The sequence below is a fragment of the Vulpes vulpes genome, chromosome 11, assembly GCF_048418805.1.
Source record: "Vulpes vulpes isolate BD-2025 chromosome 11, VulVul3, whole genome shotgun sequence".
Classification (NCBI taxonomy): Eukaryota; Metazoa; Chordata; class Mammalia; order Carnivora; family Canidae; genus Vulpes; species Vulpes vulpes.
In genome coordinates this window covers 71,491,842-71,498,658 of record NC_132790.1, presented here as the reverse complement: position 1 = coordinate 71,498,658, position 6,817 = coordinate 71,491,842, and positions in this window count along the sequence as shown.

The window sequence follows — 6,817 nt, the reverse complement described above, 5'->3', positions numbered from 1 at the left end:
TTAAGCTCTAAACATTTGAGGAAACATTCAAAGAAACTATATAGATTTGATCCAAAAACCTCATTGGCATGATTTGAAGTAAGTCAGTAGTCATGTGAAATCTGTAAGTGAGAGAGCTCACTGTAGAAAGCCATTCAACACAAGCCAATCTAGAGGTTTAAAATGTTATCACTCCAAAATATGCCATTTGGGGATTGATTATTTTGAATTAAAGGTACTTGAGAAACACCCTGAAAGCAAGAGATATATCTCTCAGATGAAAGGTAACCTTCCTTTACCAGCAGGGTAGAAGGCATCCGTATCACTAAAGACAGGTAATTTAGGGCAAAAAAGGCCATATAAATATATGTTGCTACTTCTTCACCATCTTACCACCCCTAGCCCAAACTCTCTTGTCTTGTCAGTTCATCACAAATTTATTGTTTCTTTGCCTAAAAGATATAAAAGCTTCCTGCTCTGGTTACTCCTTTGAGTTTCATACCTTTTTAGGGCTCCTGTACATGCACACATATTAAATTAGCCCATAATCTACATCACACTTAATTGGGAGAAGCTAGATACTTTCCCCTAAGGCCAGGAACAAGACAGAGAAGTCCTCTTTCACCACTATAGAGGTTGAAAACATCAGTGGTGGCTTGAAGTTTGACTAGGGAAAGCATTAGGAATTTTTTAGGATTGATAGAACTTTATGCTAGATATATAATACTATGCATATGTCAAAACCCATAGAAATTTATAATACAGAGAGTCAATCTTAATGTATGCAAATTTTCCTAAAATTCAACCAGGGAATTGAAGGATCCTAACATGGAATGCATACTGTGACAAAAGAATGTAACTGTATTACAGATAGATGACATAACCTCACTGAAGAGAATGGGAAAAAGTGCTAATCTAAGTAACTTCAGAGAATAATATTTTGACTGGAAACTGCAAGACTAAAGACAAAAACAATCACATAAATCGTGTTCTGTAGTTAATAAAGTTGTTTCTCACAACATAACAGCAAACAAATACTTCAATAAAAGGCACAAGTGTTCCTTGGAGAAATGACTTATTCCAGGGCTCTAGAATGAAATAAAAATAATAATCCCTCCAGAAGGTATGGAAATGTTCAAAAACAACAACATAGGACATATCAAAAGAACACAGCAGCCAATGGGAAAGCCTCCCAAGGGCCAAAGCAATTTGACAAACAAAATTAATAACTGTATTGGATTATAACCTAAAATATAACATATATATCCTTAAGTCCATGCTGATTTAAATAAATGACTGAATAAAATAAAATGAATAAATAGGGAAAGAATAGACAAATCTCTCATAATAAATAATTCTAAATAGTTTATATAGATACTTTGCCTTCTAGGAGGTGGAGCATAAATCCTTACCTATGGAGAGCAGGAAAAAAAAAAACTTTGCAGTGGAGAAACCTAACAAATTCTCCCTCAGTCAGGTGACAGAATTCAACATCTTCAATAGTAAAAAAAAAAAAAAAAAAAAAACTTCAATAGTAAGTCAGTCATGTTGATAGCATGTCCCCTGGATACAATGTGATAAGAGTGGCATTTTACCTCATGATCTTCCTCCCAAAAACCTAAAGGCCGAGTCTAATCATGAGATAAACATCAGATAAATCCCAATTGAAGATTACAAAATACCTGACCAATATTCCTCAAAATTGTTAAAGTCATCAAAAACAAGAAACTCTTAGAGTTTCTGAGCACCTGGGTGGTTCAGTCCATTCAGTGCTCAACTCTTGGTATCATCTCAAGTTATGATCTCAGAGCCATGGGATTGAGCCCAGCTTGGCTTGGTGCTCAGCGCAGAGTCTCCTTGAGATTCTCTCTCTCCTTCTCCCTTTTCCCCTCCCTCTGTTAATGCTCTCTCTCTCTCTCTCTCTCAAATAATAAATAAAATATTTAAAACAAAACAAGAAACTCTGAGAAACTGTCACAGACCAGAAGAGTCTAAGGAGATATAACAAGTAAATGCAATGTGACATCCTGTATGGGATCTTGGAACGGAAAAAGACATTGGGGAAAACTAGTGATATCTGAAAGTGAGTATTGTTAACAATAATGTACCAATATTGGTTTCTTAATTGTGGCAAATGTATCATAATGTAATATGTAAACAATAGGGAAATTGGGTGAGGAGTATATGGGAACCCCCTGTTTGACCTTTGCAACTTTTCTGTAAATCTAAAATTAAAGGTTTACTAAATTTTACAAATAAGGCATTGGCCTTGGAGCACTCTAAAGAAAAATCTTCTCTGAGGTTGAAATATAATAAATAATCAACTTCCTCTGAGTTCCCGTATCTTATTTTCTCTTGTTTCAGCTTGTCTTTAGGACCATGATTTTTCCCCTTATGAGGTAGTCCCTCTGCAGATCTGGTCTCTCTCTTCTTTCTCCTTAGATCCATCCTATAGCATTCTTTTGGAATTTTTTTTCCCCAAAAATCTTTATTTAAAGTTGCAGTGATTTTTTCCCCCAATATTCTCCCTCTGTCTTCCTTGTGTCAAAATACCTACTCCTCTGGGGATCCTCATTCCCATTATCAATGAAATAGACAAAGATCTATATCCAGGGCACAGGAGTAAAGAAACCATTTATGCCTCAGAAGCTCTTTAGTACAAAAGAACAGGTGACAGGCAGTGAGATCCATTAATAGTCTAAAGCCCCACAGGACAAACACTCTAAGTATTGCTTACAAAACAATTCCCATAGAACAGCAAGGAGTCAATAACAACTTTCTATCCTGATTACATTTTCAAAAATGGTTCCTAGGGATACAGTGTTATCTCTCCTTTCAATTTACATTCTTCCTGCTTCTCCTAGACTTCCATTTTTCTTATGCCATCATTATGTACATAATCATAAACAGCAATAACATTTTACATGTATATAGTGATTACTATGTGCTAGTCTCTGTATTATTTCATTTAATCCTCATAATAACTTGGTTACTATTATTAGCCACAAATTACAAATAATAAAACCAAGTTCAAAGAGGTCAAATAAATTAGTCAAGATCATGTTCATACATGATAAACCCAAGAATTAAGTACATATGGCTCCAGGTTTCAGAAACTTAATCTCTATACATGCTGCTTCCTAGCTTTATATCTTTTCTTCTTTCGATTACTCCTTTGGAGACTTACAACATTTGTCATTGGCTCTCTGCCCGTATCAATTATGGTGGCCAATTTTTGCAAATCATGTTTTTCTCAGAATATCACAGAGGGCCCAAAGCATCTGATCAGAAAGAGACAGAAAAGGAGACATAAAACTGAACAAACTCCGATAGTTGTGCTTTATCTCTTTCTGATCCCAACTCAATCCTTACCTGTCTGGTCAGACTACCCACTTATAGTTCTCATTTATGTTATATTCAGATCCTCCTTAAAATCTTAACCTTGTAAAATAATAAAATATCCTTGAAAGAATGAGGCACAAAATTACAGAACAGCAATGCTTTCACATGCCTTAGCAATTTCCACTGTAGTATGTCTGAACCTACCTGAAACTATATACATCAATCAGCTTGTATTATCATTTTACAACGTATGGTAGCTATTACCCATAGTCACTACAAGAGCTAAGATAAAAGCTCTAAACATTTTGAATCCTACACCTAACCAGTTTTCCTATTCTTCCCCATTCACATTAGGATCATCAAGAAAATTAATCTGTTCAATTAAGAAAAAAATCTAACTAGAATAGTATTAATAAAAAAATTATGTTACCAATTTTATTAATTAAATTCCTGAATTATAAATTATTTTCAACATACTTATTTAAAGACAATATAAAAGACCTCCCAATTAACTAATAATTTCCAAGAGAATATTAATATTGGAACCACATCTCTTTGTTCTTTTGGATGCCCATAAAACACAAAGGACCTTGGTCACAGTAGAGATTGAAAGAATATTTTATCAATCAGGTAAAAAATTATTGTTTTCAAGTGTTTACAAATAGTTGTGTCAAAAAAAAGTCCTGAGTTCAAATTCAAAGTGTTTGGGACTCTCTCTAAGTCATTAAGCAATTTCAGGAGAGGGAAATTAATATCAAGGCATTAATTTCTTTCTCACATTTTCATAAACTGCTTCATAAGAAATTTTAAACAAAAATAAATAACTTTTCTTTCCTAAGGTATATATAATTTGTTAAGAATACCAAACATTCTATACTGTTCAAACATTAGAATTATAAAAACACTTTTTAATGTTTTATTAATATAAGGAAGAAAGTAAATCTTTAATACTACTCATCCAGATAAATCAATACCCACTAAATAGATGGTGATCCTCCAGTTGAATATGTCAACTATAGAACCATGGAAATCTCCCATGAGTATAGATTTTCCATAAAATGGACATCTAGTACAGAATTTGTCTTACACCATTTCCTTACCACCAGGCACTTTTGCCTGAAATGGAATCAGAATGTCTATTAATGTGCTCAACTAAATGAGCCATTCAAAGATACTTTAATAATAAACCATTATATGGCCAAACAGGTGGTAAAACTAATTAGATGGCTGAAATTAACAGCCTACATCTTGGATGCATTTTATTTCAGATAAAATATGGGAAGATATGTGAAGCGATATAATGAGCAATAATCAAAATGTAATTCATTTATTTTATGTAGATTAACATTATCCTTAATTGACTTGAAATAGAATTATTTTCCAAAATGTTATTTCACTTGTAGCCTATTTACTAATATTCAGAGAAGTTTTCATCATATTTGATGTTACTTTCTGTCATTCAGAAATACAGCTTTTTTCTTTACCTCAAGCTAACCATCATGGCACTAAAGACCCCTGACAATTACCACATAAAATAAAACTGCTCACAAGAAAAAATAACACTGGGAGGATGCCAAAATGCACAATATGTAAATGACTTAGCCACCCAAAATAAATAGATCTTTTACTACTATCTTACTTGTGAAATAGTTTTATATATTTTTTTGCTTATATTATATAGTGAGTATAAGAGTTCACTATTTAAAAAAATCACAATCAATGCATATGTATATGTAAAACTCTTTTTTGTCATCCCACCAACAACAACATTGAAATCTAATTCCCAGTGTAAAGGAAATCTTTATAGGTTCAGTGTGTTCCACAATATGCATACAGGTCACATATACACACCCACTCACATTTTACTCTTTTTTAAGCTTTAAATCCATATGTGATAATTAAATTAAAATTTCAAGATATAGGGCACCTGAGTGGCTCAGTGGTTGAGCATCTGCCTTTGGCTCAGGTCATGATCCTGGGGTCCTGGGATTGAGTCTCACTCACATCAGGCTTCCTTTGGGGAGCCTACCTCTCCCTCTGCCTATGTCTGTCTCTCTCTCTCCTTGTGTCTTCCATGAATAAATAAATAAAATCTTAAAAAATAAAATAAAATTTCAAGATATGTAGATAGATAGATAGATAGATAGATATAGATAGATAGATAGATAGATAGATAGATAGATATAGATAGATAGATATAGATAGATAGATAGATAGATAGATAGATAGATAGATAGATAGATACAGATAGATAGATAGATAGATAGATAGATAGATAGATAGATAATTTTTCCCTACATCTCCAAACATTCTTCTCTTTAGTATGTTAACTCAGAGGTGATACTGGTTGCTGTTACTGTTGTCATTTTTAAATTATGTATGAATAAAAGGCTAACTTGCTCCTTAGTAACCTTCATCACTGTAACCTTGGCCTTAGGCTGCATGTAATGGACTCTCATCATGTAGGTGAAAGGGATTTCTGTGTTTGCTCTGTGAACGTTTACCCCAGGGATTCTCAAAGATTGGACTTGGTTTTTGTTGCTGAAGAGAACCAAATACCATGAGTGATTTGTTCAGTGTCACTTGGTAGTCTTCTTCAAACAATTCTAATGTTTACATATTTTACTTTGAAAGTCCCAGCCATGCTCGCATCACATATAACCCCTGCACTCACATCATCCCATTTTTTTGTCCTCTCTTTACAAATGGTATCTTGATGAGAAACCAGAAAAGACTCCCTAAAGAGCCTCAGAGCTTACAGTTCTGACACCACAGATGCAGACTTAGACAAAATGACAACTGTGGCACATACTCAAAAACTGAGTTCCATTCAGAAGAAGGCAGAGCTTCTTAAATCTCCATGTAAAAGCATTCATTGCTGAGGAATCTCTAAAGATCTGAATAAAAAGGTCTAGACACTGAGGGTTAGCCAAAGCAGGATGCCAAAGACAATTGAATTAGCTCTTCAAATAAACCTGAGTATAAGTTTAGGAAAGGCACGTTCTTTCTAACTCATAATGAAGAACAATAGTATTAGCCATGTTGTTCTCTAAAAGCAAATGGAACTGACAATGCCCTCAGATCTCTCTAAGCCCCAATTTCTTCAACCAGCAAAATGAGAGCAACTAAAACTCCTTATTGGATAAAGTAATTGTGAAAATTAAATCATCTATATAAAATAGTTGGCATAGTCTTCAAAATAAGTATAACTAGTTTATTGTTGTCATTACCATCTTGACTTTTTAAGAATTCAGTCCCTAAAGTATACATTATGATGTAATACATAAACATGCCTGGATATAAAGAAAAAGATTTTTTTCCTCCCTGAAATCTTTATTTTTCTATATGTTCCCTGGTATCTGTCCACTAACCTGGAATAGCACATACCAAATAAATGAATGAATGATCAAATGAATATGTTTTAGCATTATTATATTTATTTTAGTTTCTTTCCCATCTACTTCATGAAATCTGGCATTCTATATTGTGAAACAAT